This window comes from Tamandua tetradactyla, chromosome 9, assembly GCF_023851605.1.
Source record: "Tamandua tetradactyla isolate mTamTet1 chromosome 9, mTamTet1.pri, whole genome shotgun sequence".
Lineage (NCBI taxonomy): Eukaryota > Metazoa > Chordata > Mammalia > Pilosa > Myrmecophagidae > Tamandua > Tamandua tetradactyla.
In genome coordinates this window covers 51,165,288-51,191,800 of record NC_135335.1, presented here as the reverse complement: position 1 = coordinate 51,191,800, position 26,513 = coordinate 51,165,288, and the positions used below count along the sequence as shown (strand labels likewise).

At 37.8% G+C, this 26,513-nt stretch overlaps 1 long non-coding RNA gene and 1 other non-coding gene across 2 annotated transcripts; both read right to left on the bottom strand.

The window, feature by feature from the left end:
• Nucleotides 1-4,518: 4,518 nt before the first annotated feature.
• Nucleotides 4,519-4,625, bottom strand: LOC143647474 (U6 spliceosomal RNA). The gene has a single exon (XR_013158101.1). It is a non-coding gene; the product is annotated as a U6 spliceosomal RNA (small nuclear RNA).
• Nucleotides 4,626-14,626: 10,001 nt separating this feature from the next.
• On the bottom strand, nt 14,627-23,167 carry LOC143646098 (uncharacterized). Its single transcript, XR_013157277.1, has 3 exons — nt 22,790-23,167; nt 16,539-16,691; nt 14,627-14,751 (listed from the first exon to the last, which is right to left on the bottom strand). It is a non-coding gene; the product is annotated as an uncharacterized LOC143646098 (long non-coding RNA).
• Nucleotides 23,168-26,513: the final 3,346 nt, after the last annotated feature.

Sequence of the window (26,513 nt, the reverse complement as noted above, 5' to 3'; positions counted from 1 at the left end):
TTGGATAAAAAACACTTCCTATTAAAAGATCTCTATAAAATATACATTAAATATGTTGATACTGTGAGACTTCGTATACTTTGGATGGATTATATGGTATGTGAATATATCACAATAAAATTTGTAGTTAAAAAATGTTATCATAGGTACATGATACACATACATATTTATCTCAGTGGGGAGAAAAGTCTGTTTAAAATTAGAATATTGAAATGTATTAATCAACATTCATCATCTCACAAAAAAATAGGGAGAGGAGAAATTCAGTAATAGAAAAGTTAGGTTTTAGGACAGCTGACCTTGTAAAATGAATTTCTCTGTTTACAGTTCACTAATTTTTTAATCTCTGTGGTTAGACTGTGCAAGCAGAAACCAAGTTTAAATGATCAATAATGAGCCAGGTCTGCTCAGTTTTTCATTTAGGAATGTATTACAATAGTGTACTAGGTAATACTTCAGTGGGCTAAAAGGAAATAAATGAAGCATAATTGAATCCTCATTTTTTCCCAGAATGTCATGAAATCTTTTATTGATTGGGAAAGTTTTGATGTAATGTAAGCTAGTGGAAGATAAAAACCACCTGCCACCCACCTTGGAGGCACACATTACATCTGTGCATGGAGAAGAGTAAGAACCACAGGACTTCTTACTTTGGATAGGGTGAATCATGACTGGGGAGGAACTGTATTTGTTAGCTCCATACTACTATGATAACTAATTTTATGCATCAACTTTACTAAGCCATGGCATCCAGTTGTTTGGCAAAAGGCCTGCCAAGATATCTCTAGCGGGATTTCATAAATGGGGTCAGCACCTGCAGTCAGTTGACTTTGCGTAAAGAGATGACACTTCCTGACATGGGCAGGCCTCATCCAGTTAGTTGAAGGAAAGAACAGATGGTTCCAGAAAGAGGAAGGAATTTGCCTAAAGATTTCACCTTTCTCTCCCCCCATGAGTTTACACCCTGCCTACTCCCCCTGAGATATTCAGACTCAAAACTTATGCATCGCTTTTACCAGCCTCCAGCCTTCCAGATGGAAATCAACTTGTCTTCACAAACATGTGTGTCAATTCCTTATAATAGATAAATAGGTGGATGGATGGATAAGTAGACAGAAGGATGGATACAGATGTAGATGCAGATGCAGACACAGATATAAAGTAGTAAGTACAGATTCAGGTACCAGTATGGGGATGGGTACAGGTATGGCTATGGATACAGGTACAGATACAAGTAATGACATAGATATGGATATAGAAATGACTATGGCTAGACATACACACAAACATAGATTGCGATAGATGGAGTCCTGTCCCCCCAGAGACACGTTCAATTCCTAATTTCAGTCCTGTGCGTGTGAAGTCATTTGTAAATAGGATCTTCAAGACGAAACAGGGTGGGTCTTAACCTGGTGTGGCTGGAGTCCTTCCAAGCAAAGGAAACTTGGACGTGAAAACACAAGCCACAGAAGGAGACAGAGAAGACAAAGTGTCATGAGACGGAGGCAGAGTCTGGGTCATGGATGCCAAAAGTCTACAGACCTGGGAAATGATATGGCCTGCCGAGGCCTTGATTTTGGATTTCACAGCCCCAAATTGTGAGCCAATGAATTCCTGTTGTTTCAGCCAACCAGTTTGTGATAATTTTTATAGCTGCCCTCGAAAACTAAAATGCAACTGTATATATATATAGATATTGATATTGACATAGATATGCATGTCTCTTGTTTTTGTTCTCTGGAGATCCCTAATGCATTTGTCAACTAGTTGAAAGAGTCCTTCACTATTAACACGTAAAATACAGGAGACTTAGGCTGTCAGTCACTGTGTGAGGATTATTCAAAGGGATTTAAGGAAATCTAGTATGTGAGAACTGTCCTCTTATTTTTAAAAATATTATTAATAGAATCTCATTTTGGAACAGTTTAGATATGCAAAAAAAAATTGAGCAGAAAATAGAGAAAGTGTATGAGTCTATTTCTAAGCTCTCTTCTGTTCCATTGATTTAATTGTCTCTCTATTTGCTAGTGCCATGCTTTCTTGATTACTGTAGCTTTATCCAAAAAGTCTTGCATTGGATAGTGTCAGTCTGCTGACTTTGTTCTTTCTTAACATTATGTTGGATAATCTGTTTCTTTTGCCTTTCCGTACACTTTAGAATCAGTTTGTCCTTGTCCACAAAATATCTTGCTGGAGATTGCATTGAATCCATAGCTCACATTGGGAAGAATTCACATCTTAAAAGTATTGAACCTTCCTGTTTGTAAATTTGGGGAATACTAATTCATTTAGATCCTCATTGATTTCTATAACCAGAGTTTTGTAATTTTCTCATATAGATCCTTCTATATTTTGTTAAGTGTATGTCTAAGTATCTCTTTTTATTCTCCTGGTAAACAGCATTGTGTTTTCTATTTATAACTCCAACTGTTCATTGTTAACATACAGAAAAGGAATTTACTCTCTTATATTAATCTTAAATCCTGCAAGCTTGCTATAATCACTTATTACTTCAAGTAGTGTTCTGTTGTTGTTGATTCTTTGATTTGTTTTCTACAAAAACAGCCATGCTGCCTGCAAATGAAGATATTTTCCTTTCCTGTTTCTGAATCTGTAAACATTTCATTTCCTTATATTGTCTCATTGCATTAGCTAGTAATTCTGGTATGATGTTGAATAGGAATAGTGAGGGAGCATTCCTGCCTTGTTCCTGGTCTTAATGGCAAAGAATTTACTTTCTTATCATTAAATATGTATTTAGCTATAAGATTTTTGTAGATATTTGTTCCCAGGTTGGAGAAATTCCTCTCTATTCCTGGTGTACTGAGAGTTTGATCATGAATGGGTGTTGGATTTTGTCAAATACTTTTTATCCATTTTTTCAGATAGTCATCTATTTGTTTTCTTCTATTAATGTGATGGATTTTATTAATTGAATTTCAATGTTGAACATGCCTTGAATGACTGGAATAAATCTTGCTTGATCTTAGCACATAATTCTTTTTATGCATGGCATATACAATCTGCCAATAATATACTGAGGATTTTTACATCAATGTTTCTGAGAGATATTCGTTCATAATTTTCCTTTCTTGTGATGTCTTTTCTTTATTTGATTTTGGTATCAGAGCAATGCTATCCTTATAAATTAGTTAAACAGTGTTCCTTCTGCATCTATTTTTTAGAAGACATTGTAAAGAATTGGTATCATTTCTTCTTCTGATCCTTGGCAGAATTCATCATTGAAAAAATGTAGGCCTGATGCTTTCTGTTTTGATAGATTATTTATTTAATAAAGATCAGATTATCTGTTTCTCCTTGAGTGAGTTTTGATAGTTTGTATCTTTTAAGGAATTGGTCCATGCTTTAGTTTGCTTTGCTGCTGAAAGCAGATACCATAAAATGTGTGGGCTTTAACTATGGGGGTTTATTAGTTTAAAGGCTTACAGTTTTGAAGCCATGAAAATGTCCAAATCTAGGCATCATCAAAACAATGCTTTCTTCCTGAAGACTGGTTGCCAGGAATCCTGGGCTCCTCTCCACATGGCAAGGCACGTGGCAGTGTCTATTGGTCTCTCCCTTTTCTTCCTGGTTTCATTGCTTTCAGCTTTTTGCTTCTGTGGCTTTCTCTCTCTTTGCCTCAATTTAATTATCTTATGAAGGACTCCAGTAAGAAGATTAAGACCCACCTCTGACAACACCGTAACTGAAGTAACTTAATAAAAAAGTCCCATTTAAAATAGGTTTATACCCACAGAAATAGATGAGCTTTAGGAACATGATTTTCTACAGGCACAAACAGTTCCAAACCATCATTGTCCATTCCACCCAAGTTTTCAAATTTGTGAGCATTAACTTATCAAAATCCTTTTATTGTCCATGCAATCACTAGTGCTGACAATGACTTTCCTTTCCGACATTAGTAGAATCTACTTTCTCTCTTTTTTCAACTTAGACTGGCTAGAGATTTATCAATTTTATTGATATTTACAAAGAATCAGCTTCTGATTTCCTCAATTTTCTCTACCAGCTTCCTGTTTTCAATTTCATTGATTTATGCTCTAATTTTTTTTCTTTTTTTATTTTAAAAAATATGGAATGTGTCATGGTCAGGTTCATATGTCAACTTGACCAGGTGGTGGCATCTGTTTGGTTGGGCAAGCACTGGCCTGTCTGTTGCTATGAAGAGATTTCATAGAATTATATCATGATCACGTCAACTGCATCCACAGATGATTCCATTTGTAATCAGCCAAGGGAAATGTCTTCTTTAATGAGCGATGCTTAATCTAATCACCGGAAGGCTTTTAAGGAGGATTCAGAAGAGACAGGCTCTCTTCCTGCTTTGGCCGGCAAGCCTCTCCTGTGGAGTTCGTCCAGACCCTCCATCAAAATCATCAGCTTCACAGCCTGCCCTGCAGATTTTGGACTCTACACTCCCATGGTTATGTGAGACACTTTTATAAATTTTATATTTACAAATATTTCCTGTTGATTCTATTTCTCTACAGAACCCTAACTAATCCAGAGTGCTTTGTGAATTTGTGTGTTATCCTTGTACAGAGGCCATGCTAATCTTTTCTTTTTCATTCCAATTTTCATATATGTGCTGCTGAAGCGAGCACTATGCTCTAATTTTATTATTATTAATTATCCTTCTTACTTTAGGCTTACGTTATTCTTCTTTCTCTAGTTTCCTAATTGCAATTCCTCCTCTCAACATTTAAGTTATACTTTTTCTTTTAATTTTTTAAATGGTTGCTATGTACTATGCCTAACACTATATGGAAATAACACTTCACAGTAGTGCAGATACGTTATAAGAGAATACTTCCAATTCATCCTTTTCATCCCTTTTAATATAGCTGTCATGTTTTCATTTATTTATATTGTATAGTCACCCAATACATTGTGCCTGTTATTACTTTGAACAAACAGCCATCTTTTAGCCCAATTAAGAATAAGAAAAATATTTTGAAAACTGAAATACCAGTATTTTTGTTGGTGAATTACTGTTACTTTTAAAAAAAACTGAAATCTGAATCACTTAGCTTGGGAAATACCCATTAAATGCATTGAAATTTTGAATGGGACACAGGTCCACTCTTTCAGAAAGCATTCTATTTATCTCCATAATCCTTAAGAGGAAGAAAAAAATAACACTCAACCAAAAAATTTCTATTGCAAAAATAATTCATACCCATAAGACTTACATCCTTGGTAAGAGATATCCTCAGGCCAAAAAGAACTCCCCAGATACCCTGTACAGAACAGGTTGAGAACTGGAATTCTGGAATCATTGTGTGCACACAGCATGGTGGAGCAAAGGAGTGAGTACATAGATATGTGTGGGTTTTCATTCTATTATTCTTTCAACTCTTCTATAGACTTGAAACTTGTCACCATTTAAGTTGGGGTAATGAAACTGCAAAATTAATTTTTAAAAGTTTTGGTTCCAAGATGTTCTGCAGAAGTGGAATATGATCCTGCCCTGAAGGTGACCCAGCGCCTCTGCTCAGAAGCCCCTGTCCATGAAGGAGTGGACGGTGGCATGGTCCTTCCTCTACAGCAGCACCGCCAGTGACTTCCAGAAATCAAGAAGGTGTCTGCAATGTTCCCTCAGAGCCAACCAATGAGGCCAGAGGCATCTTGCAAAGAGAAAGCGCAGAGAGGGTAGACGGACTTGGGTCATAACCACATCCCCACCATTCTTTCCCCACTGTGAAGATTAGAATGCTCTTGCTAGCCAGAAGCTACCAGATTTGACTCTCATTCTCAATAATAACCCCATTGACCCATTTTGTTTTCTGCGACTACACTGTCTTTTAAAAAGTTTAAAGATTTCACTGTCATTTTTATGATTGTTTCTTCTTCATGTTTTGTTTTTATTTTGCTGACAATTCTGTAGAACATATGTTCAGTATTTTGATAAATTCACAAATTTAATTATTTACCATGCTTTTAAATTTTATGTTTAAAGTGTACCAAGTTAAAAAAAAGAAAAAGAAAACATTTTATTTTGCCTACATTCATTCCTTCCATGAGGCCTTTCCTTTCTTTATGTTGATCTGAGCTCCTGACTTATAGCAATGTCCTTCTCTCTGAAAAAATTCTTTTCATGTTTCTTACAAAGCAGATCTACAGGCAACAAATTTGGTCAGATGTTGTATGTCCAAGATAAACTTTATTTCTCCTTCAATTGTGAAGGATAATTTCTCTGGATACAGAGTTCCAGGTTGGCAGAGGCCCTTTCTTTCAATTTTTTAAATATTTCACTACACACCTTCAAGTTTGCGTGATCTGATGAGAATCTAATGCAACCATTATCTTCGTTCCTCTGTTGGCATCTTTTCCTCTGACTTCTTTCAAGGTTTCCTCTTTATTTTTGGTTTCCTCTGATTTGAATGTGAAATACCTGGGGTTGGGGTATTTATTCCACTTGGTGTTTTTTGAGGTCCCTGGATCTATGTTTTGATTTCTGTCATTAATTTCGGCAGAATCTCAGCTGTTATTAATTAAAATATTTGTTAAGATTCTTTATTTCTTCTCCTCCTGATATTGCCATTGTACATGTGTGCATATTTTGTAATTTCTCCACAGTTCTTGGATATTGAGCTCTATTTTATTCGTTACTTTTCCCCTTAACATTTTAGTTTGGGAAAATCCCATTGACGTAGCTTCAAGCCCATTGATTCTTTCCTTGGCATGCCTAGCAGGGTGGCATGCTTCAATTCTGTTACAATGTTGCTGATTTCTAGCAATTCCATTTATTTTATTAGATTTTCCATAATTACATTACCCACTTGTTCTTATGTGTTGTATACTTTTTTCGTTACAGCCCTTACCATATGAATTATTGTTATTTTAAATTCCCTACCTAATGGTCTCAAAATTTGCATCATATCAGAGAGTGTGATTCTGCTGCTTGTCTTGTCAAGACTGAGATTTGTCTTGCCTTGTTGTATTTTATCTACAGCAGTCATGATGCATGTGACAATAAGAACTAAAATAATCACGCAATTAGTGAGAGGTTTTGCGTTAATCTGTCTAGGCATTGAGCTTAGTTTAATTTTTCCTCCGGATGTAAGGCTATAGTTTTTTCTAGTTATCTTGTTTCGCTTTTCCTCTTTCTTGTTTTTTGAGTTTCCCTAAGAGTTCTTTCATAAACAGAGTCTTTCAGTTGTAATTCACTGTTACTCTACTAGAGCCCTGTTGAAATGATGGTAAAGTTTTGGGCAGGGGAAATTTTGTATAACAATACCATCACATCTCACCTTCTTAGTAGGCTTCAGTTTCTGCTGTTTTCTGTAGATATGCTTTCTTAGACATGCTTTCCTCCCCTATATTTTGTTAGGTCCCCAGGAGGCTGAAGTTACCTACCTGCCCTAGTCCTAGGTCAGATAAGGCTCCTTGGAAGTGTTTCCACTGGAGCACAGGCCTGTGTCATGGACGACACTCTTGGGGTGTACTCCAAGTGGTCATTTTTCTTTCCTCATTCTTGAAGCATGAGGGGAATTTTATTGAGCATTCACTGTGGGAAGTGGTGGCACTGCTGGAGTTAAAGTCTTGCAAGTGTAGGTGTTCCCCTGAGAGAAGGCCCCCAGTTTCTCAACTCTAACGCTATTCTGCATGCAGACTCCAGAATTCATCAGAACTATCACTGAAGTGCTCCTACCAGGTACTGGCTCAAGTGACTACTGCCCCGGTTGATAGAGTTTGTCTGTGCTCTTGGGATTCTCCTGTCTCCAGATTTTAGGGTGGTCGTTTTCCCTCTGTCCTCAATTCTTTGCTGTATCTTCGAAATTGCAGTGCTTTTTAATTTTTGAAATTGGAATTTTTTTTCTTACTGTGAGAATGGGAGTTATGACTTACAAGCTCTTTGTATGTTACAGTCGACACCAGAAATCTCCTTGCTTTCTTCTTTTTATTATTACTTTACTTATCTATAAAATTAAAGGTTGGTACCTGATGCTTTCTAAGATTTCTGCCAGCACAAAAAAAGCCATTATCTAATAGCTGAAAGACAAAAACATGGTTAAGAAAATTGTTTAAAATGCATTTTTTCCTAAAATGTGCAGAATCTAAACTATATTTATAATTTCAGGATTAGAGTAAACTTAAAATATAATTTAAAACTGCATTACAATTCATTGCACAAAGAGAAATGCACTTATGTTTTGTTCTTCATGCATTTAAGCCACTTTGCTCTGATTTATAGAAAAGAAAAAAACAGGAAATGTGACCTCCACATCTGGGTGCAGCTAACACCTGTTTCTCGTATATTTTCATTATCCTTGAGTAACCAAATCTTCATATCTTTTAAAAAACAAATCACTGTTTTGTTGTTTTTCAACTACATTTGAAAAATATACTTCGAAGTTTATTGCTTATTTTGGAAATTAATTTGATGTTTCATCCTGGGTTTGCCCAGGATTGAATTTGCTATCAATACAAAGGATGTATCATCTCCTCTAAAAAATAGTTTGCAAAGATTAAATTACTATTCTGTCACAAACTCCACAATATTCTTATGCCAGAATATACCATATCCTTGACCCCTTTCAGATCAGCAGTTGCTTCAAAGTTTCCATACTTGTAGAACCATCACTCTATATGCCAAGTAATTCAGTATTTCATAAAAGCATCCCCCAGTGGTTGTCAAATGTGTTGACATTCTATACACTCCCAAGTCATTCCAATGATCCGAATGGAGAAAAACAGTAATGACATGAGGAGAAAACTCTGTTCTTCTTTCTATTTTTTCACAGGAAAAATAAGTAGGTTGTGAGAGGAAGTATGTCCATAAATAGGGAAGGGAATGCTGATAAAGCTCAGAGTGTAGACAGGCCAGAAAAGTAGACACATATTGGATTATGAAGGGCAGTGAGTGAAGATGAATGCTGGAAACGTGGTATTCACCCTGTAGGAATTGGGGAACCATTAAATGTTTTAATAAGGGGATGGTCATTATCAAATTTCTATAGGGAAAAATGACTCTCAAGTCACACTAAATTAGAGTCAGAGATGCCAATGAGAAAAGTACTGTAATAATCTGGATAAAACGTGGAAACCACGATCTAAGGCTATGGCAGTGAAAATAAAGAACAGAAGAAGGGTTGGGGAAATAACAAGGATATAGAATGACCAAAACTTTATGATAAAAAACATATAAGGTTTAAAGGAGAATGCAAGAAAGAGATGAGGCTGAGGTTTTCTTCTCTGGGTGCCTGTGAGATGTCTTTAAAAGGTAAGGACCACCACTATTACACAAAATTGTTTTAGAAAATCTAGATAACAAGAGAAACATCAAATGATTAGCTTAAACTTTAAAGAATAAGAAACACATTAATTCTGTATATATATATACTGTTGTTCACCTAGAAAAAAACACCAGAAAGTAATAACAATTACTAGAATTTATACTAAAATTTGTTAAGGTGGCTGGATATAAGCTAAATATACAAAACAAGGATTTTTCTCTATGCTTTCGATAGTTAGTTAGAAATGGAAGTGAAAGCAAATGATTTCTTTTCCAAATGCAAGAGATTATCCAGTACATAGGGGGTGATGGTGACACAACATTGTGAATGTAATTAGCACTATAGAAATGTGAAATTGAAAGTGGATACAATGGAAAATTTTAGGTTGCATATATGTAAACAGAATAAAAAACAAACAAGCATAGAACTATACAACTCAATGAGTAAACCTTAATGTAAACTATGGACTACAGTCAATAGTATAATTATAAAAATACTGTTTCATCAATTGTAACAAAGACACCAAACTAATGTAAAATATTAATAATGGAGACAATGGTGTGGGGAGGGAGGGAGAGGTGTATGTACTCTCTATATATCTGCATTATTTTTCCTTAAACCTATAATTGCTAAAAAAAAAAAAAAGTACTTGGGGAACACCTTGAAAAGGAAGATAAAATTCTATAATATAAATCATGATCGAAGGACCAAAAACAAGTCTGATATTTGTTCAGATTCAAATACTCTCCTGGGTGGGAAACTTAAAATCATAAAAACACTAAACCTTCTTAAACAATGAACACATATGATGGAATTTTAATAAGCAGTAAGCTTGATTTTGAAGTATGTAAAATGGCTCAAAAGGCCACGCATGAGGCAAATTTAGTACTGCTCATCAAAATTCTATGTTCTCACATACATTCCCCAGCCTGTGCTAGTCTTAGGTTGGAGCCACATGGCTTTTCCTGACCGATGGACTGCACCTTAGGGCCCATTCTTTCTACAAAGACAAACTCTGAAGCTGCCCTTTAAGCCCCACTTGTATTAACCTCTGCTCTAGCCCACCCAGTCTTGAGAGTTTGCAAGGGCAAAAGACACACCTGTGTTGAGTTAAGCTTTAAAACTTTAAGATTAACTGTTACCTTTTAGCCTCAGCTACCCTGACTGATACAGTATGGAAAGTAAACATTTTAGAATAGACAATAGAATTTTAAACATCAGAAGAGTGAGCAGGCACTTGCCTTAACATATTTTGAAATGCATATGAGGCCACTAACATGAAAAAGCATGGTGTTGACATGAGAATATAAAAGAAGTCTACATAGAAATTAAGTGTACAGAGAATCAATGTATGACAGAGGGATATTTTAATTCAGAAGAGGGTATGGGTACTTAAGAAATGGTGTTGGCAAAATTAATATCCTTCTGGAAGAAAGCAAAGCTAAACTCCTACTTATCACACATAAAGAACATAAGCTAGATTAAAATACAAAACAGTGACACAGAAATTTGAGAATTCATGGGAGATATTTGTGTTTTGCAAAAACCAAGAGCCATAAGTGAAAAGAGGGACCTATTTGCCTACCTTAAAAAAGAATGGCAAAAAATAAAACAAAGCGAAAGACAATCAATGTACTAGAAAAATATCTGCTACACATACAAACAATATCACCAATAGCCTATAAATTGATAAGAAGAATAAACAAGTCAGATTTAAAGGAGAGTCAATTCATAGACAGGAAAATCCAAATGGACAGTCAACATATGAGGATATTGAACCCCACTGCTGGAGCAATGCAAGCTAATCCATCAGTGACATCATATTTCAACCCCATCTTCATAGGTAAGACCTATAAAGTGAAATAACCAGTGGCATGGCGGTGCTTAGAAATATACAAAAAAGGATATCGTGTAGTGTGTGGAGGCAAAATTAAATGGGAAATAATGGCAACATCTTTAATAGGATAATTCGTGAATAAATTGCATCCATCCATACAGCTACTCATAAGGACGAGTTGCGTAGCTTTTGATGTGAGAAATGTCCACGACGCAGCGAGTGAGACGCGAACTGCAGACAATGCATCTGGTATGACCTTATTTCTGTAAAAAGCAGGTGCCACCAGCACAACCCTCTCTCTGCCCGCAGTGGGCTTCATATGACCTCCCGGCACCCCAAGGCCAGGGTGGCCACCATGAGCCTGTGATGTGAGTAACTGCTGAAGCAGAGTGACGGGCAGAGAATGAGGAAACACTCTCACCTTTTAAAAGTGACCATTCTGCACTGTTTAGTAATTGTGGGCATTTACCAACTTTTTAAATTAATAAATATAACCCAACAAGAAAAAGCATCATGGAAATGCGAGTCCAGTAGGTTTTGAAGGGCTGGAACAGCAGGGACAATGGATATACCCTTTGGTCAGGCCTCTTCACATCCCCTGTGGGAGGTCACCCAACCCGGCTTTGACCCATGCATGGCCAGGGGCCCTGGCAGCACACGTCGCCAGAGTTGGAGCAGAAGAAACGCTTTCAGGCAGGTGCTTTCAGAACAGCTGCACGCACGGGCTTTCTGCTGGTGCTGAAGACTGTCCCTGGGCAGGCGGCACGTTGCCTGTCGGGCAGGGCACATGCGACAGGATCACCGGAAGCAATTCTGAACTGCTGGTCTTTGTCGATTGAGCTTTTACCCTAAGATTTCTTAGCAAAACCCATCAATGTCATTGTGGTCACATTGAACCTACATCCCTCCGAAACGTTTGTGCACAATTCAAATAGGAGTAACTGAGGATTTCTAACGTAACTTAATAAACATAAAATAAAGTAAGTTGAATTCTAAGTTTTTAGCCATTATGATTTTGCTGCAGTTTCTTTAGTTCTGTGATCATGCGAGTTTTTACAATTTGTTTTGACTCTCAGGTGCCGATTGCACATTGACATTCGGGAGACACTCTTTGGGGCAGTACTGTGTAACAGAAAATATTGGTGGTGACCAGGACACCGGCTTCACCCTCAGAGCTGCTCACTTCTCTAAGCCTCAGTTTCCTCACCTGTCAAATCCTGTAGAACTTCTCTGCGTTAGGGATGACACATGCAAACCTCCTAGCACTTAGAAGGCGCTCAGCTTGCACTACAATTGCTTTTGTTTTTGTTAAGCTTTTTGATCATCATCAATCTTTTCTGGGAGCACAAGTTAAATGAATGGAGGATATTGCTTTGATTTTGAAAATAAATTAATGAAAGCTGCTTATTTCTATTTTTAATTGTTATTAATTAAAAATGTTTTACATTAATAAACTTTAAATGATTGCCCTATTACCATACTTTTATTAATACTGATAATGATGATAATATGAACAATAATTTTGATGTCATAAAAGATAATTCTAATGATCTGACCAGATATAACAAACTATCAACCTCTAATGAACTTAATCAAGCCATGAATAGTGTACACTAATATCTGGAATTATCGCAACATCCTATTAAAACGCGCCGGAGGCTTGACCCCAGGGCTGGAAAAAAGATGTGGACTCTGCCAGACAGTGCTGTAAAGAAAAGCCTCCTGTTGAGGAAAATCCTCTAGTTTGTTTATTATCTACTCTGTACAAACATACAAAAACAAGGAGTCATTGTGCATTGGTTTCCGGTGAAATAATTTGTGAGACTGTATCTAGGACATTTTAACATGCTTTGCAACTACAAATTATTTTTCCTCTTTTACTCCACTTTTTAATGTATGAATATGTAATAAAGTCAGACATATCCATGGCAATGCTGTTACTTATCTGACAGTGTCAATTTGTTGCAATATGCCATGATAGGATTTATTTATGTTGTAAAAGAGAAGAGCTTCACCCTAGAAATAGCCACATGCATATCAGATGTCTTCCTGTGTACAATGTGAAGTGTGCAACAGAGAGCACTGAATTCAGTTAGCAACGGGTTGTGTCTGAACATGGTCCAAGCCCCTGAGAAAGGGGAGAAAAACAAAGGATTAGAGCAGAGCACAAAGCAGCTCAGTTGTAAATGTTATCTCAGGCTTTGTTTTATTTTCATAAAGAGTTCAAGGAGTGTCACGAATTAGCACTCCTCTCCCTCGCCCCTGCACGAAGCTCTCCCAAGCACTGGAAGGACCAGAGCTAGAATGATTTTAAGTAGAAAGTTTAAATAGGGCAGAGCTTACCAGAGTATGTTCCGGAAAACAGGCTCACGGGGATGTCATTCTCTATTAACCTCAAAAAACAATTTAATGTCAAGTAAGTTTCTGGGCATCTCAGTTAAAGATACTGATATAGGATTGTTGTTGTGTTTGGATTTTGTTCTTGTTGTGTAACTATTTATTTTTTACTGTAATTCTTTTCAGAATTTTTTGTTCATTTATTTGTGTTTGTAATCTCTATGTCATGAAGTGGGTGGTGGGAAGAGCAAATGGATTTTGCAGTCCTCACTGGATCATTAAAGACTTTTTTCCTAGAGACATTTCACAGAATACAGAACACTTGGGGACAATTTTAGAATCAAGGAAGTAAAATATTGCATGGATGAAATGTCTCCAATTTGTCTTCAGTGGTTCTGAATTTTCTATAAACACAGACCTGACCAAGTGTTTGTTGGTGCCTTATCCATGGAGAAAGGGTTTGGTAAGCAAATTAATAAAGTAAACCAGAGTTTTCCACACTGCATTCAGAGATATTAATAGGCATTCCGTGAGGAAAGGATTTCACAGATAAGTGAGCTCAGGAAGCCCAGCATGCCACCATCGCTTGTGGAGGCCACTGATGCATTTCAGCACACTGAAGGCTCTAGAAGGAACCGGAGAAACCAATTTAACTTCCCTTCCCCATTCCCTAAGGTGGTACAATCAACCCCAAACTCCTCTTTTTCCAAGAATAATTTATTATAATTCATTACAAAAATGTATTGTAATGTTTATTGTTATAAACAAATGTGAGGGTTCCCTATATAAATTTCATATGGAATTGTTTGAGCTGTAAAGGAATACAGTGAAAGGAAGGAAGGGATGGGAGAAAGGAGTGTAGGAGGGAGGAAGTGAACCCTAGAAATAGCAACCCCAGTGCTTATGCATATTGTACTACTTCCGAACTTTATGACTTCAGGTCCAGCCTGGAGCTGCTGCCCCTCACTGCTCCTCTGTTCTTAGGTTCTCTGACCACCTTCTAGTCACGTTTTGCAGGGTGAAATGAACAATCACACAGACGCTTCAGACATTAGGGGACCTACTACTTAAATAGTCAAATATAATCATGTACTTTTCCAATCTTTTCATTAAAGGAAACTTCCTCTACTTGGAAATGACACATCATCATATTGTATACATTTAAGAAAAAAAACACTGGTTTTGAGGAGGTTGGTTTATAATTCAGATTCCAGCTTATTCAGAAGGATCTCTGTACAGGCATTCACCCTTCTCTAACAAGTCTTCCCACATCACCTTACGACATTTTAGATGAGGATTCCGAATGCATGAAGAGTGCTGGAAACAAAACAAGAAACTGCTATAACTTTAGTTCAGATTTCCCACAAACTGTTCACAAAACAAAACTATTGGCATGTAATTCAGTCCTTGCAAATATATGTAAATTCTTGCTTCATAGTTGGAGATTAATGTTCTGAACTTCCCGAATTATTTGAAGTATATGTGGTCCCCAGAGTTTTTCCTAGATAGTAGAAAAACTTTAGCATTGCTGCTGTTTTCATCTCCAAATAAGAGCACCTGCAATTGCTAGCTCTGAAGAAATTCAAATAAGTACTTAACACACATAATTCAGATTTGATCCTTGCAAAACAGTGTTACACCAGTGCCCAGTTTGCTTGCACAAATTAGCCACTTAAGAGCTTTATGAATATATAAATATCTCAAAATCATGATCAGTATAAAACCCACCGCTTCCAGCTTGCTCACAAAGCTTTACAGTTTTAACGGCTTAACCTCAACTCGTTTATTACCTCACCATTCATTTAGTAACATAGTGCGTGCACTGGCTGAGGACGAAATGCTCTCCATGGTAGAGATCAAAGGCTTAATCAAGCAAAACAGTAAAAAATGATTCCAGAAACCTTTTGAGAGAGATAAATAACTCAAAGAGATGAATTATTGAATCTTTGGGGATTGTTTTTATCAGGCAGTCAAAATTTACCATTTTAAATCCCATTTCATTTTTCTTTCATATTAGCTGGTTGACTTCACGATGATATATAGCCACCAAAGCTGAATATGTAATCAACTTGTGACTTAATATGGGGAAACTTGATAAATCTATTCTATTATGTTTTAAAACAAACCTTCATGATGTTCATCCTGAAAAAACTCAATCTATAATGAACAGGGAAATTCTGACTCCATCCTGACCCACAGTATCTGAAAAGCTTTGTGATTGAATCATACAACCTTACAGGAAACAGTCTGGTTCCTTTACTTCAAACTCCCACTGCTCAATGGAACAATTTTTTCCCCAATATCCCTGAAAGATATTTCTTCCACTACTCTTGAATATTGTGTGGCTAAAGAGCTCTAGTTAAGAGACTGTTGTTTAAATTTAGCCTGCAACTTCTTCCTTGTAACTTTGACCTATTGGTTAACACTCCTTCAGGCCTCTACTAGAATCTAACCTCTCTTTTTCATATGGAAAAATTCAAAATCTAAGTATTCTGCCTTCCATTTCATTACTTCTATTTCCTTCAACTATTATTCATATGATCCTAACACCAGACCTTAGTATGGCCATTTGTAATTTCTTCCCCTAGATATTCTCTTCTTCAATTTTTTTCTGAATTGGCTTGCCAAACTAGATATCCTACTCTATGTACAAAATGACCAATACAGAGAAATAGAAGGAAAATGACCAAGGAACTTGCATGTACAAAATGCCTCTTCCTTACATTTTTCTGGGTTCTATACTTGAGGCAAAAGTAAAAGATGTGAGAAAGCATTAATGCAGCTCCGAAGGAAAGGACAATGGCAGCCTTGCAACATGAGCACGTCCCCCAGGAATGGACACTGGCTTTACGTTTCCTTAATGCAAAGACAACCACACATTAATAAAGACCTCTCTTCCTGGGTCAGCTGAGAGATTTTCTTTATCTGACTTTTACCCTAGTTGATAATGAAGCACAACAATTGATGTTCCTATGCCAGTAGCACATTTATAGACAAAGATAGCATCTGTGCTGATGAGGCAAACAAGCAAACAAACAAACAAAAAGCAACTGAATGCATCAAAATGGAAAATAAGAAGCTACAAAGCATAACAAATTCTTTACCTTCCAAAAGTCTAGTTAGATGCCATATTCATGAATGAGTGAATATGATGGTACCAGGAGGTGTGAATTGAGGAACAGCAGTATATTCCATGATAAACAGGATGCCTCTATTATTCATCCATGCTTGAGTCTTCCGATATTTTCAGCGTCATTCTTTGATGAAAAGAGTGGTAATGTTGAGTTATAGATTGATTTTGTCTTCAACTAATTGGCTACTTGTTAGATTGTTCCACATAAATTTGTGAGAATTTATGATCTTTTTGATTGCCTTTACTTTACCAAACATGACAAGGAAACTGTTAGAGTTATCACACCTCTTTAAACAATTAATCTTTCATTTAAATTTATTTCAGAACAATAACATCTCATCTTAAGCAATACTTTTTTGACAAGTTGTTCTTGATTTGTAGACACATGATTGCTCAGAAATGTGAAAATAAGCATTGCATTCTTTATTTCATAGACATAAAGTTGGATTGGAATAAATTCCAACATTCTTCCAAATGGCAGATTTTATTCAGTTTCTATGAAAAATAGTGTTTCATTTACCTAATGAATCACTAAAACATTTTGTATGATTTTTGTAAGATGTGTAGACATGGCCAGATAATAAGTCATGAAAAGGTCTATGCAATTCCACATGACCATTTTCCATCTCCCTTGGTGACTTGGCTCTACCTCCAACCTTTTCTGGGAGACTTGTTTCTGGAAGAGCCTTCCTGGGGCATAGCTTCCATGAAAATGTGTCCATAGCTTAAGCCACTTGGAGATGTCAACATATCAAAATTGTAAAAGAGCCTAAGTGAATATTACATAACATTTCTCATCACGCACACGTTTTCTTTTTCTGTAAGTGACAAGCTTACCACTACTGAATGCAAATATGAAAAATATATCAGAATATCTTTCTTACAAATGTAAAGCTCAAAATTAACACATATTGCTTTGCCTCCCATCTTCATTTCTAAAAGAATATTTATCGAGAGTCTCATTCCTCGCACACTCCTTTGGACAAAAGCTCGCTGTGGCCCCAATCTCTAGAACATGACCATTAGGGCACAATGAGTACACCATCTACACGTACGGGGTCATGTTTTCACATTAAAAAGGGAAGGTTTGCACATATGCATGCACAGACATGCACACACACATACACACCACACACTGGCTTTGCCTTTCTCTGTAGTCAACGTAGACCTTCTGTCTCCAGCGCTTACAGCTCCTCACTCTGCAAGCAGGCGCAACCCCCCATCCATTTCCCAATCAGGCAACAACTCCCCCTTCTGCGTTGGAGAGGCCAGGGGCCTTGCCCACTTACACTTGTCTGTCAGCTGGGTTGACAGCACGGGAGAAGAGCCTCCCCCACCTTTTCCTGCCCATCAGCTAAGCTGACAGGTGCAAGCAAGCAAAGGACTCTCCCCTACCCCCCATTCATGCCCATCAGCACATCTGATGGACACGGACGGGTGGGAGAGTCCCCAGAGCCTCTCAAAGGAGAGGCAAGCGTGATTCCAGCCTGGGTGGGGCCTGGGCTGGACGCCGATTCACATGCTCAGTTGACGGGTGGGGGCAGGGAGGGGCTCCCAGCTCTTCCAGTGTCTGACAGGGAGCTCCTGTTCACCCACACGGATGCACAGCTATGCCTCTGGCAGACCGTGGATCCTGCCAGGGTCAACTCCAATGGGGATTTAGACAGACACATGGAATCATATGGGGCACAGAATAAAGAGAAAGCAGGGTGCCCTGGGAGGAAGATGGGGTCTGCCTTTGTGGGCACCTGGAAAGGTCACCAGTAGAACATCCAAAGAGAGGAGATGGGGCAACATATTTCAGTCTGATTGATCACCAACAAAACACTTTGGTCGTGAAAAGAAAACTTTCACTTAATATTGAAGAACTCAATGGATTTCCTTGTGTATTTTTGTCAAGTATACTTAGACAAAAACATCTTAGAGATTAATATGCATCATGAGAGACTAAATGCACAGTGGGATTATACCAAAACATCAAGTAAATGTGTATTAAGCACATACTATGTGTCCAGCCTGAAGAGCGCATTGAGGGCTACCCCTGGGTTTGCAAAGGCCCTTGAGATGCTGTTGTCATTTCTGCAGACCCTGATGGACCAGCCAGAAAGCATCACGATGGACCACTGGTGTCCTCCTGCCGGCAGGGCTATGGGCCTCTTTGATGATCTGAGTTTACATTATGATAATGCCAAATGACATGAATTCATAATACATAATATTAAACAAGAACTGCTATTTCTTAATTTTTAAAAACAACGTGGTTGCTTCTACTCCTCTGGGTTATAAGGACAGTTTTAGCCTCAGTTGATTGATTCAAAGATGGAAAATGTCCCAAAACATCAAGTTTCAACAAAATAGAAAGAAAAGGTATTATTGTTTTGTGGAGTAAAGAATATATTTCTCTTGAGAAGTTTCCGCTTAGAGTCTTGCTTCATTTGACTACTTTAACCTCAGATTTCAAATGAATAGAAAAGCTCAAACACACAAAGAGCTGTCAACACAAGCTCACTGTAAAGAAGATGTTTTAGAACAGACACAAAGGACTCCAGCTTTAAACCAACAGGAAAATAACAGCTTTCTTAACCACATGGATGGCTTATAACCCTAAGGCAGTATATCCACAAAGCAGCAACAGCAGCCATCAAATTGGTGTTTTAGCTTTTGCACTAAAATCAGAAAAAAAATGGTCAATTTTATTTTGATTTTTTGCATTCAACAATTTTGCCTTCAAAATTTCCAAATGCTCTGGGCCTTTCATCTCATGAATTTCAGTGTGTTCCAGAAGCACAAAGATTTCCACTAGCAGGGACAGCTTATTTTTGCATGTCAGATCCCAACCATTAGGCATCCTGATGACTTCTAGAAACCTCTCGTTGGTCTTGCTCAGCCCTCCAGAAAGGAGCTTGACACACGAGCATGCATGTAGGGAGTGGATGTACTCAATACAAGCATTGTCAAGATCAGCCAACTTATCAGGGAAGTCTCAGGGAATAGGAAAAATAATCCCAATAAGCCCTTAATTTTAAACATTAGAATTAAAGAAGCTTTCCTTGAGACATGTGTGTATAGAAAGCAGTTTGCCTATAAGCTTTTCCAAAGGAATGAGCATGTTATTTTGGTACTGATTTTGACTACCCAGCTGAAGTAATGCAATTTTCCAAGGCTATAGTCATAAAGCCATTTAGATTGAGAAGACAATCAATGCGTGACCTGCAGGTTTCAGAAAAATCTGCTGTAAAAATATGTTGATTGAGTTGAAAGAGGTTTAAAACTTGGAACCTGAATGTGGCAGTATAAAAGCAGCTTTGGTATTTCCTGTACTAGCTATGAACTTGATAATGGAAGTGGTTAGAAAGTCAAAATATTTAGCTTTTGAGAGTGGCCACCTGCATTTTCATCTTCTTTTCAGATGCTCTTCCTCAGATGGGTTGACTTGGTGGATGCAGAGCAAGTTTTTTCTGGTCTTTGAGAAGGATGCCTTATGCCCACAGCTCTACTACACTTAATGCAACAAAACTTTGTCTTTGAATTTATATGTTCTTCTTTAAGAGATCAATAACACTTTAAGAGTTAGACTACCATCTCAGTTCTCAACTATTGCATCTTAGTTCTAATTTATTTAATCTAATTTATCTAATCACGTGATAGCCTACACAGAGTTTTATAAAATTTCCCCATCTTGCCACACCAATTTCTACCCCTGTTTTTGAGATGAGAAAGAGAATGTTTCTACACAAGATGAAATCTGTAACCTGTGATTGCAGGGGAAAATCCAGGTCTTGCATTTTCAAACTGCTTTGATAGATGGAAGAACTGGGAATTGAAAGTAGGTGATAAGATTGATAATATAATTCTGGGGCTGGTCACTGTCACGGGCCCCAAAGTCTTGCACTTGAAAATTTTCTTCGCTTTCTATAGTTTCAAGTTACAGAACACCATAACTATTTAAAGAAAGAAAGAAAGTGTCTGTGTGCTAGGTGGCAATGAAAAATGCCACAGAAATGTGTTGACCTAAACAATAAACATTTATTAATTCACAACTTTGGAGGCTAGAAAAAGTCCAAAACGAAGGCATCTGCAAGGCCGTATTTTGTCCCTGAAGTTTTTAGCTTTCTGGTACTAGTTTGCCACAATCCTCGTGGTTCCTTACCTGGGATCTCTGCCTCCTTAACATGGGGTCTTCCCGTTTCCACTGACTTTGGCTCTAGCTCCTTCTATGGCTTCCCTGACTCCTGGCTTCTGTTTTCTTCTCTTTATAAGGCCTCCAGTAATAGGGATTAGGACCCACCCTGATTCAGCTGGTCATACCTAAACTCATAATAACACCTTCAAAATGTCTTGTTTCAGGATGAGTTCACACTTAAGGAACACAGGTTAAGAGTAAGAACATGCCTTTTGTGGGGTGTTCTAGTTTTCTAGCTGCCAGAATGCAATATACCAAAAACGGAATGGCTTTTAAAAAGGGGAATTTAATGAGTTGCTAGTTTACAGTTCTAAAGCCGAGAAAATGTCCCAATTAAAACAAGTCTAAAGAAATGTCCAATCAAAGGCATCTAGGGAAAGATACCTTGGTTCAAGAAGGCCGATGAAGTTCAGGGTTTCTCTCTCAAGTGAGAAGGCACATGGCGAACACAGTCAGGGTTTTTCTCTCTGCTGGAAGGGCACATGGCGAATACGGTGTCATCTGCTAGCTTTGTCTCCTGGCTTCCTGTTTCATGAAGCTCCCCGGGAGGTGTTTTCCTTCTTCATCTCCAAAGGTTGCTGGCTGGTGGACTCTCTGCTTCGTGGTGCTGCAGCATTCTCTGCTCTCTCTGAGTCTCTCTGAATCTCCAAAATGTTTCCTCTTTTATAGGACTCCAATAAACCAATCAAGACCCACTCAAATGGGTGGAGACGTGTCATCCCCTAATTCAGTTAAACAACCATTCTTGACTAAATCACATCACCTAGGGAGATGATCTCATTACAGTTTCAAATATGCAGTATTGAATAAGGAGTATTCTACCTTTAAGAAATGGGATTTATATCAAAACATGGCTTTTCTTAGGGGGCATACTTCCCTTCAAACCAGCACATGGGGTATAGAGTTCAACCTAGCATAGCAAGAGAAAGAGGGAATTTACAGCGTCTATTTTTAAAAAACAAATATAACTAAACTTACAAACTCCCTTTGGTGAATTTAATGCAATTTCTTGGAATACTATTGAAGGTTGACAATGTTAAGATTCCAAGTTTACTGAATGAATTTTAGACATCCCACATATACTATCACATAAAATTTCATTTTTTAAATCATGATAAAATTTTTGAACATTTCTGAGTTGAATCCAAACCATCATTGATCTTCATATAACACAATCTATAATTTTTCTTCTGCTTTTGTGGTGAGTCCAAGTTTCAGCCATTCTTCTCATAGACTAATGAAATGTTCATTTGCACAAAATGGGCTGAGATCCAAAGAGTGGCATGTCTTGATTAAATCTAAGCTGTGTTCCAATTCAAACTTGGCTGGGTAAATTCTTTCATACTATGTTTGACCATTAATTTTTGTGCAAATATAACGGAAGCTTATAGTCATATAGTTTAAATGCTTATTAATGAAAACTGAATTGGAACTATTGCATATTACTCTTTAGGAATCATTTGATGGAGACAGTAAGAGATTTAATATTGAAGAAATTCCACATGAGGAATTACAATTTTAGAGATCATTTTTTGCAATAATTTCTATAATTAGACACTTGCCAAACTATGAATGACTGAGATGAACACAGTCCCAGCCATTCAGTGCATTTAAAATAACACATATTACCAAAAGTATGCTCTAAAAACACAGCACTTTGTTCTAATATCTTACACTAGAAAGTGTTCCATTGTCAAATGAGTTTAAGAAATGGAAAGCCAAACAATATTAAATGGGCTTATTTACTACAGGGATTCTCAACTCCAGTATCAGCCAGAACTATGAATCTCTAAAAGAGAAATAAGATGTTTTGCCTTTCCCAGACTTCTTTGACCATGCTGACTTTGTGTCCCTGAATATCTCATGGGTTCTGATATTCAGTATAACACAATTTGTTAAATGCCTGTTTAGGTTTGCTAAAGCTACCAAATGCAGTATACCAGAAATGGGCTGGCTTTTACAATGGGATTTATTAGTTTACAAATTTATAGTTGGTAAGGCCATGAAAACATCCCATTAATGCATCAATAGAACAATACCTTCTCTGGAGAAAAGCCACTGGCATCTGGGGTTCTTCTGACACATGGGAAAGCATGTGGCTGGAATCTACTGATCCTTCTTTCCTGGGTTTCACTGCTTCCAGATTCTAGCCCTCTCAGTTTCTGTAGACTTACTTTCTTCTCCCAGGTCTTTTTCTCTGAGCCGTTTCCAAACTTCTCTGGGTATTTCCTTCTCTGAGCTCCCTGGGTATTTTTCTTTTATCCTGATAAAGAACTCCAGTAAAGTATTAAGACACACCTTGAATTGGGCGGGTCACATCTCCATGAAAACAACCTACTCAAAAGGTCCCACCCCCAATAGATCTGCACCCATATGAATAGATTAAGAGAACATGGCCTTTTCTTGGGTGCATAATAGCTTCAAATGAGCACACATCACCCTCTGAACCCTCAAAAAAATCATGTTTTTTCCATATGCAAAATACATTTATTCCATCACAAAAGCCTTATAACTTTTCAGTAGCAATGTTAGGTACAAAGTCTCATCAAAACCAGTTACAGGCATGATCTGTCTTAAGGCAAAGTTCTCCTCTGACTATGAAGCTGCAAAACTTAGAATAAGTACTGCTTCCAATATACAAAAGAGGATAGTCATAGGATAGGATTTCCACTGGGAGGAATTGGAAGGAAAACATGGGTCACCAGGCTCAAACAGTTTTGAAAACCTGCAGGGCATAGTTCATTAGATTTCCAGGTCTGAAAGTCATTTCTAGAAAGATGTTTTATCCTCAGAACTTTAGAGAGTGGCAGTCCCACCCTCTCCATGGGCTTATGTGGCAGCACTGTTCTCTCCAGTCATTGGGCGAGGACCCCCAAATCTCCAACCATTGGGGAGATGGCCATGTTCTCCCTCTTCAAGCATTAGAGCAGCACCCAGACTCTCTGCCATCTCCAAGGCATAGACTCAACCCCTCTCCAGATAGTAAGGTCATGGCCAAGCTTTCCCAAATCACCAGGGAATGTGTTCTACTCTCTCTGAGGCCTGGGGCAGTAGCACTCTTCCTAAACAATGGGGCAGCCAAGCTTCTCTCAGTTTCTCAGGTATCTGAGAGTCCTGGGTCAGCAGTGCTCTACCTGAACAGTGGGGAGAAAGGCCCATGCTCTGCAAACTCTAGGACAAACTCATCCATTCCTCATGCTTTGGTGTGTCCGCTCTCCTGACACAAGGTTTCATGGTTCCAGACCTCACCTTCCATGATTCTACTTTTGAAGTCATTTTTCCTACAGTCTGTCTGTTTTAGTCCAGACTGGGAGTGGTTCTGTTTATACAGATCCAGCAACAAACTTGTCAGTTTCATATGCATCACACAGGGTTCCCAACCAGCAGACAATAGTACTTTCCATAAATCATTTCTGGATAACTCCATCTCCAAGCCTGACTCACACTGAAATGGCTGATTCATTAAATACTTACATGGGGCTCTCTTATCTGGGGTGTCGTTTTCTGGAAACTCATAGTTTTCCAAATCATCAATTTCTGTTTTCTCTGTACTCATGAGTTCTATTCTCATGTTATTGCTCTCCTTTCACATTTAATTATAAGCTGCAAGGAGAATCCAGGCTACATTTTCCATATTAGGTTTGGAAATTTCCTTAGCTGGATATCCAAGCTCATCACTTTCAAATTCTACCTTCCATCCAAGGCTTGGAATCGATTTTACTAAGTTCTCTGCCACTTTAAAACAAGGGTCACCTTTCTCACAGTTGTCAATGACATATTCATCTCTTCTATTTAAAACTTCATTGCAAGAAACTTTAGTGTCCATATTTCTACCAATATTCTATTAAAAACAGTCTGGTGCTCCTTTTATCTAGGGTATGGACAGATGAGAAAAATATGGATAAAATAATAAAAAAATAATAGGTGGAACAAAGGTTAAAATATATTGGGTAGATGAAAATGCTAGTGGTCAATGAGAGGGAGGGGTAAAGGGTACAGTAAGTGTGAATTTTTCTCTTTTTTCTTTTTATTTCTTTTCCTGGAGTGATGCAAATGTTCTAAAAATGATCATGGTGATGATACACACTATGTGATGATGTTGTGAGCCATTGCTGTACACCATGGATGGAATGTTCATACATTAAGAATGTTAGTGTTTGCATGTTGTTTTACCAATAGAAATAATTTTTTTAGAAAAGCAATCTGGGCCTTTTCTGTTAAGCTCCTCACAATTCTTCCTCCTCATCCACTTATAAATCTTCTCCTCATCCACTTATAAATCTGTTCTAGCATTTTTTTCTTTTTTTCTCTTTTTTCTTTTTTTTGCTTGTGAAAAACAACATATATACAAAAAAGCAATAAATTTCAAAGCACACTGCAAGAATTAGTTATAGAACAGATTTCAGAATTTGGTATGGGGTACAGTAACACAAGTTTAGGTTTTTCCTTCTATCTGCTCCAAGACACTGGGGACTAAAAGAAGTATCAAAATAAGGATTCAGCAATCATACTCATTTGTTAAATTCTAACTTGCCTCTTTTAACTCCTCCTTCTCTTTTGGTCATTCTCCCAACACTCAGGGATATTTGGGCTATGCCCATTCTAACTTTCGCATGTGGAAAGGGCTGTCGATGATATGGCTTAGAGGGCTGGAACTAGCTGATGTTCTGGAGAGGCTGACCCTTCTATTTTTCAGGCCTCATCTGGCCTAGAAACCAATCTGGAGGTTGTAGCTTTCTGGAAAATAATCAAACTGAATAAAACCTTTGTAGAAGCGCAGATAAAACCCAAGGTTTTCCTTAGGGTTGGCAGGAATGGCTTCGGTTGGGGCTTGACAAACCATGATAAATAACAATGTCTAGCTGTAGCTTGCATGACAGTGAGCTCCAGAGTAGCCTTTCAACCTCATTTGAAATCTCTCAACCACTGATACCTTATTCATTGCAATTCTTCTCCCCCTTTTGGTCATTAAGATATTGTCAATCCCACAGTGCCAGGGCCAGGATAATCCCTGGGTGTCAGATCCCATGTTGCCAGAGAGACTTTCACAGCTAGAAGTTGTGCCCCATGTAGGGGGAGGGCAATGATTTTACTTGCAGAGTTGGGCTTAGAGAGAGAGAAAGGCCACATCTGAGCAACAAAAGAGGTCCTTTGGAAGTAACTCTTATGCATAAGTGTAGGTAGGCTTAGCTTCTCCACTATATAAGTAAGCTTCACAAGAGCAATCCTCAAGATCAAGGTCTGGCCTATTTGCAGTATAAGGGGTTTCCCCAGTGATAAAGTTTAATAGTCCCATATTTTTCTCACATCCCTCAAAGGAGTTTGCTCATATTTTTAAATTATCTGCTCAACATACTCTTAGGGTATATCCAAGCATTACATTAAGCTATACAGAATTACAAGCCCTCATTCACATTCTGGGTTCCATGTGTTTGGGTTGTATAAATCCTCTATACAGACAGGTTCAGTTAGATTATGTGCTACAAAAAATTGGGTTTTGGACAAAATAAATCTCTCTGCCTTTGGCCTCATAGAGCAGGTGAAGTTCTAAAATACAGCCAATGTCCTCCTTACCCCCCATATTCTGATTTACCTTAGTCCCAACCCTATTAACTTTGTTCTTATCTCTAACTGAAACCTGGTCTCTTTTTCAATTTCTTTAACAGTTATTGCATGTGGCAATGCTGACTTTCAGACCTACAGAATTCCTACTCTGAGCCGTAAAATCACAGGAACTAAAGGTTCTAGGGAAATACCAGGTTA